The 7,785-nt window shown below is 36.6% G+C and overlaps 1 long non-coding RNA gene across 1 annotated transcript; it reads left to right on the plus strand.

Moving 5' to 3' along the window:
• The first annotated feature begins 365 nt into the window (after positions 1-365).
• On the plus strand, positions 366-6,154 carry LOC114100226 (uncharacterized). The gene is made up of 2 exons (XR_003584019.3): positions 366-1,028; positions 4,680-6,154. It is a non-coding gene; the product is annotated as an uncharacterized lncRNA (long non-coding RNA).
• The last annotated feature ends 1,631 nt before the right edge of the window (positions 6,155-7,785 follow it).

Here is a 7,785-nt window from a genome sequence, read left to right on the forward strand (position 1 = left end):
GTCCTAGAAAAAATGTTTTGTTTTGTTTTTGTCTTAGAATGTTATCTAAAACAAACAAACAAAAATCCAAATCTTTTTCTGGAACACATTGGTGGAGTGGGAACCCTGGACTTTTGGACCCCAGCATCCTGCAGGACCATCCTTCCCCTCTCCAGGTTGCAAGGCTTTTCAGCTTTTTCTCACTGTTTCACACACACACACGCAGATGATCAGAAGTTCACACCTTGGTTTCCTGGAAGAGGAAATGGCATTTCCGGGAGGGGATGATGCGTGGGTGCTAAAGTTCCACTCCCTGCCTTAAACACACCCCAACTTTCAGTTGCGCACTTCTTTTCCTCCTTAGGTCTTTGCCCTAAAGTTTCCTGGAATCATGCTGAGTGCACCTGCTTCATCAGGTTCTCTTCAGCTGAGAAAGATGCGATTCCTGCTTTGGACTCAGTGGCTCAAGATTCCCAGGCGTCTTGTCCCTGCAGCTGTCACAAACCACTTTCCTCCAACTTGGAATCTGGAAGAGAGCCTTAGACATCACTTGGTGTACTTTTGGATCTAGTGGGTGACTATGCTGTGATTTCCATGGAAACCACCTCTTATACCCTTCTGTGGTATTAACCTTTCATAAGGGACTTAGGATAGAAATTGCAAAGGAGTTGTTCTTGTTTGAGCCTCAATGTGGAGAAGGATGGTATTTGGGGAGAAGTAGGATATGACTGACAATTGGAGGACAGTGCTATTTAACAAGAACTTCTCTGTCTCTGCACAAGTCACCATTTGGAGGAAGCCAATTTGGACTATTTTATGAGGAATTTGATCACCCAGCTATCCATTTCCCCAAAGCCTGCCAGAAATTGTTTTAAAAAATGTCACACCCAAGTCCCCTGAAGAATCCACATGGAATTCAAGGATGGTGATCTGCTGTAACCAAAGATTTCAGTAACATCTGAAGTTTGGCATACATTTATTTGGAAAATGTAAAAATTATTTTAGAAGATATTGATTCAAATGAGCTACAGAGATGCAAACAAAAACAGGTATTTTAAACTCACAGCGTGGACAGGGAAAGGGAGGTTTACTTTTTCCTCTTCAGCTCAACTTAAGAGTTTTAAGTGGGGAAAAAAAAAAGATAATTGGAATTTAAAACATGTTATTTTCAGAGGATAGCTGTAAACCCCAAAGCAAAAATTAGCCCTCCCATAGGGGAATAAATAAACCACAGTTACTGTTTATAATAATGCTAATATCAACTCTTGCAAATCATGGAATGAAGAGTGAAAGATAAATGCAAAACTCACTCACCCCAAGGTACCAAAGTGAATATGGTCATGGTGTACTTCTGAAAATCTTCCTAAAAGTATTTATTAGACATAGTTAGTAATGTTAAGATACTTTACACCTTTAGACCATGTAGGGGTGGTAGTTATTTATTTCTTCATTTAACATAGTGATTAGGGTGATGCTAAAATATTTATTAATGCTTGCTGTGCATTTACTCTGTGTGTCAGGGCATGGAGTTGAATTTGTTTTAATTATTTTATTTGATTATTATGTCAAATTCTATGATATGGGCAATATAACTCTTCATTTTACAGATAAGACAGTTGAGTTTGGGAGGCTAAACAAACAACTTCTCAGCTTTATCTAGTCAATAAGTGGTAAGCCTGGTTCAACTGATCCTCAAATCCATGAATTTTAAATTATAGACAGAAAATAAGGCAAGAATTGAAATTGTATCTTGATTCTTAAAATAGTAAAAGAATCATGTATTATTTAATTTCAATTAATAAAATATTCAGAGGGAAAAAGTTCTCACATGTATAGATGTTCACACATGTATAGATAACCAGTGCATAAATTATAATGTATTGCAATATTAATAATAAAATCACAGAAAATGAAGCCAAGTGTAATTATTAATGATGAAAAATAGAGCAAAAAAAATTTTTTTTACTGAGCATCAATTTTATTATATTATGAGAGAATGAAATTAAGAATGAAAGTTTCCCTTTTTTAAATGTTTTTAAGGTGGAATAATTCTAAAAACCTAATATTTGTGCCTTATTTCAGTCTTTGTTTCACTATTCTATGGACATTGACTTTGTAGTCACTACTGTAATAAGGAAACTAATTGTAGCAAAAGTTCTGATTCAAACAGTGAATGATTACATTTTCAATATTTTTAGCATTGATACAAGTTAACACAATAAACTCCAGGTGTATTTCTAAGTTCTAAGGGCAGAATCAGCAAATGGCTAGTCCAGTATTTCTAAGGCCAAACAGATATGGTTCTCTTGGTTTCTGGAAGTCTAGGGACACATACCAGCCATAGTAAGTATGGCCCAAATAGTCATAAAATTTTGTCTGAAATTAAAGAGATATGGATGAGAAGATTTACAGAGTAAATCACTTTTTAGTGATTCTCCTCTACCAGGAGAAAAATGCCTCTGGAAAGACAATACTCCTGATGAGAAACCCTCCCCAGGGAGGGTTTATATATCTGAGAATTAATCTGTGAATCTAGGAGGATGAAAGTCAGGATGAAATCTTCTGTCGTGTTTATAAATTTGATTATTGCAATTCTACAATTTGACCTAGTGCGATTGCTCTAGGATTTGAAAAGGCTAATGTGTTACTTTAGAATAAATCTTAATCTTTTTGAAAACAAAAAGGCAATCCTCTCCTTAGTCCATTTTATTCCATCCATACTAACACATTTAGTAGATGATTTTATTCTGCTATCAATACCCCCTTTACACACATGCACGCATACACAAACACTGTCTGGAAAGAATTTTTCATTTTAAGAAAAGTATATTGGACTACATAAGATATTCCATCAGGTTTCTTCCAACTCCCAAATTCTGAAAATAAGTGTCAAATTGAAGAAAGCACTAACTCTCAGCAAGGGGGGTTGTACAGCAATTTACTTCTAATGGACTCACTGTTGATTTAGTCTAATATACTCACTGGTATAAAAAAATCCCAAATGCCCTTGAAGAAGTCCTACAATTATGGCATCAGGAAAGCAATGAAAATCATTAGTCTCTTCTTTGTGTACAGCCTTCTTGGTAATACCCTATCTTCAACCATTCACTTCAAAGGAAAAAGTTGTAGAACAAAAATGTAAAACATTTTTTTCTCCCCTCAGTGGTTGGGACAGTGACCTAACAAGACGAAATGGACCATAGTTCATTTGGGGGCAACTGAGTTAGATGTGCTCTGAGTATGGTCATGGTTTATTCCTCCAATGCAAGCATCTCACCCTGAAAATATTTGTTTTGGGGCCTCAAATGGCAACTCAGGACTGGTTATTTCTTTCAATGTGAATTGGCTGATATGTTGTAAATAGGTCTGTGATGGTATTTCTATTTCTTCTCCTTCTCCTCCTTCTCCTTCTCCTCTCTCTTTCCTTCTCTCTTTCTTTCCTTACCCCTGCCTCTCACTAGACAGGAACAGCCCAGAAAAGTGGAAAATTTCTGTGTTTTGAGATTCAGGCTATAATTCAGAAAGAACAATAGCTTATGTTTGTACGTCTGTGCAACATTAAAATAATAGGAAATGAATGAGCTAATCTTTTTGTATATCCTACAAGAACTTAATGGAGATATGATTCTTGAAGATTAAAGGTATTTGAAATCAGAAGATATGTTTATTTTTAGAACTAGACTGCAAATGTCATGTGTTATTTTACAATCCCTTTCTCCCACATAATTGTTTTAGAGTTAATAAAAGGGGGAGGTTCATAATACAACCTGCCAATTTCATAAGGAAGATTGAGTAGATAAAAACCTCTAAAATGCTTTGACCCCCTATAAACCTCAAAAAGAAAATTCAGACTTTGGAATGAATATCTACTCTTTATAGGGCATTTGCAACCTAGTGTTTTATAGATATAAGCTTATTTAACACTCATATCAACCCTATAATTTGGGTGACATTTACACTTTATAGATGAGAACATTGAGGCTCAGAGAAGCTGAATAACTGGATTCAAGATCACAAAGCAAGGGATTGGCAGAGCCAAAATCAGAACCTGGGGTGGCTCTGTTCAGAGCCTATCCTGAGCATTCTAGAGAATTCTGGCCACCAGCTACAAAGGCCACAAATTGGGGGGTGTATTCCACATGCTGATTTTGAAAGACAATATTTATTATTTTTCCTATGATAAAGTAATGCATTTGGGCACACACACACACACACACACACACACACAGAGAAACACAAATTATAATTAGAAAAAAAAGTGAAAGAAGAAAAAAAAAGGTTAACCATAATTTCACAACCCAAAGATAGTTAATCTTCTGGTTTATTACTTTATATTCTTATATCCATGCATAGTATTTGGAATTGTATTATTTTAAAAATAACTCCTATTGGCTGCCTGATTATAAGGTAATGCATATTCACCATAGAAATTTTTAAAAATACAACAATGTATATAAGAGAAAATTTAAATCACTCATAATCTCAAAATGTAAAAATAACTGTTAAAACTTTGGCCTTTTATTCTTTTCATGACTGAAACCAACAGCACATAACTTGAAACTTTATTTACTTATTAGTGATTTAAAATGATCTGCATCATACAGTTTATAGTTTAGTTTACAAAATCATTTTTTTAGGTTGTTTGGTTTTTACTTGATTTGTTGTTTTATTTTTCCTGAAATTACAAATTTGATTTTCAGACAGATGGTTAGAATGACGTGGTTGCTCTAAATAGAACTCTCTACTTTTCACTGAAGGACAAAAATTACTCCCACATACAAAAGAAAAAAGAAAAACACCTCAAAGAAGGAATTATGATACTGTTTCAATCTGCCCTGATAACACCACAGAAACACTTCGACTTTTTATGCTTTTTTTCATCTGCAACTGGTTTTAAGCAACTTTTCATCAAGACTAAAACAATTGACACTGAACTGCCAGATCAAGTAAATAAATCTGGGGTTACATGACTTGGGGAGGGCTGCAGAAATGTGAATTAAATCTTAATCACAGTAAGAAAGTTTTTTACGGCTCCCAAAGCCAGAATGCTATTCTTTGAGAATCTTTGCATCCTGTGATTTAACCTGCCAAGGGCACTTAAAGAACTTAAGAACTCAAAAAGTGTCCAGGGTAAGACTCAGCAAGGTGCACCAAGTCTGGCTGCCACAACTGTGCTAAGAAGATTTGGCTTTTCCCAGGGATATAGTAGGAACCTGAACAAAGGAAACGAAATGATAAATAAACTGAAAGTTTTTAAACTTACATTCTCAAGTTTATGCTCTTTTGTCTGCTCAACAGAGTAGCAAAGTACTAAAAGGGTTTTCAGAAAACTCTTGTACATGAATATTTCCCCCAAACTTGTCTGTATTTTTTTTTTTTCAGAATCATACTTTTTCTTTTCCTTGCAATTGTATTTTGATAGAATGCAGATCTCTTCCATGGTTCTCAACTTAAATTCTTCCTTTTATTTCCCAGCTATGAGAGAAAATTCCAAAAATTCCAAGCTGTACTTTGTAATTCCTTGAACATAGTGGATCCATTATGTACATTATAGAGAGGGTGTGGAGAAAGTGGAATTCTCATGCAAATTAGTACAACTTTGGAAAATTGTCTCACAATATCTGCTACAGCTGAACATAGCACCACCAGTGACCCAGGCAGATCATATGTCCACAAGCTACAGAAATGTGTTCAGATGCACTAAAAGACATGTACAGTTCATCCATCCTAGTATTGTTCATAATCACCTCAAACTGGAAGCAACCCAAGTGCATCGTGAAATTGTGGTTCTTCAATCAATTGAATCCATGCACAGAAGAATTAACACAAGAATGCCATATGCCACTCTCTGAGCACATCTTGCCAACATAATGTTGAGTGAAAGAAGCCAGTTTCCCCCAACGGACTTACTGTATGTTTTCATTTACATAAAGTTAAAAAGTAAGTAGAATTAATTGGTGTGATGTGGAGTTAGGACAGTAGTTATTCCAGCAGGGAGGTGGGTGGTGGAGTGTCTGACCTCTGGCTGCCTATGGTGACTTTTATTACTAGATACGGAGGATGGTCACATAGGTATGCCCTCCTTGTAAGAGTTCATCTAGCTGTCCACCACTGGTGAGTTGTTTACTTTTCTGAATGTGTCAATTCCAATAAAAAAAGATTATTTGAAAATGGACTCTAATAGTATTGTATTTATAAAGCCCTTTCTGTGTAGCCAGAAACAGGATTGGTTTCCCAGGTGATGTGGAGTTCACCAGGGGTTCAGTGAGTAGGGATTAGGTGGCAATTGTGCTAATTCCTCCGTTCTGTTATTTATGAGGCCAACAATCTGAGCTTAATGACAGTGTGACCTCAAACAAGTCATTGATATTTTCTGGGTCTTTTCCTTCATTTGAGAGGTGCAGAAGCTAGATAATACAGGTCTCCAGTCGTTCTGACCCTCACTGCTTTGGTTCTGTACCCTTCTTCCTCTTCAAGGTTTCCCCCACCTCTTCCTGTCCCCTCTCCCTCCCCTCCTCTCCTCCCAGGTGTGTGCCTGTGTCCTTCTCTTTGTCCTCTCTTTCTGTGGCTCCCATGGCTTCCCAGTACTGCGCCTTACACATACTTAGAAAATAATAATAATAATAATAATAATAATAATTCATTTGTTCCATAGAGGCAAAAGTTCAGTAAAGTTTGAATTCTGTGATATTTAGATTTCTCAAAAAATTACAAAATTGAATTTATCCTAACTTGGGCAAGAGGAAGTTCATGCCAATTTTTAAACAGAATCCAATAACAAACATGCCCCCAAACCAAATGGTAGCAGTGATGGCTCCCTCAATATGGTTATTTGGAGGTGGCACATTCATATGAGTAAATAGCATCAAGTCTAAATAAAGTTACAAGAAAGCTTATTCAGAGAATATTAATTTGGGGCAATTAAAGATAAGGTTTTAATGATTGAGGTCTTGGGGACTGATAAAAGCTATTTAAAAAAAAATTGGATGATAAAGATTTGCCAGTTTGTCCTCAGAATTGTTGAATTGCCCTTAATCATACTTCTTTAGTTAAGGAGATAAAACTGTTGCTAAACTGCAGGAGAGGAAGTCTCTTTAGCTTGATATAAATGTCATTTGGATCATATGCAAGATTATTTACAAATGGACTATAATATTAATGTACTTTGTTTCATTTTTTTTAATTTCTTTTTTTTTTGAGTCACCAAGAAACTGTTTCAATCTGTGGTTGAGTTTTTTGGCCATCCATGATGGGACAGATTAGATCAGCACATGTTTTTCATCACATACTGACCACCCAGATGAAAATGAATTTCTAAAACTGCCAAACCCAAGATCAGGGGCTGTAATAAGATTTTTTCAAGAAGCAGCCACACCCAAAGGGCTCATCCCACAATAACCATTAGTGCCCAGAGCAGAGGGGAGCCCAGCACGGGACAGTTGCCAGCTCATCATGGACCTCAAGCCCCTGGCTGATGTCTTCATCTGACTGTACCTCAGCCTTCTCACTCCCATCTGCCTGTGAGTGCCCACATCTCTGCTGCAGCCTACATCAGGGAATGGGTGTGGAGTGATCAGGAAGTCAGAGACCCAAGAAGAAGGTTGTGCTTCTAGGGAAGCGTAAATGTGAATCTGTTTGGCTTCTGATTCAGCCCGGAAGAAACACCAATACCTTCTTCACCACCTTCCACAGCAGCAGGTCTTATAATCAATGTCTCCCACTGACATTTACAGTGCCTGCTCACTTGTTGGGCTCCCCACATTATACAACACTTCTTTGCCACCATTTGCCTACCTAGGGATGAGA

The sequence above is a fragment of the Marmota flaviventris genome, chromosome 12 (assembly GCF_047511675.1).
Source record: "Marmota flaviventris isolate mMarFla1 chromosome 12, mMarFla1.hap1, whole genome shotgun sequence".
In the NCBI taxonomy this organism is placed as follows: Eukaryota; Metazoa; Chordata; class Mammalia; order Rodentia; family Sciuridae; genus Marmota; species Marmota flaviventris.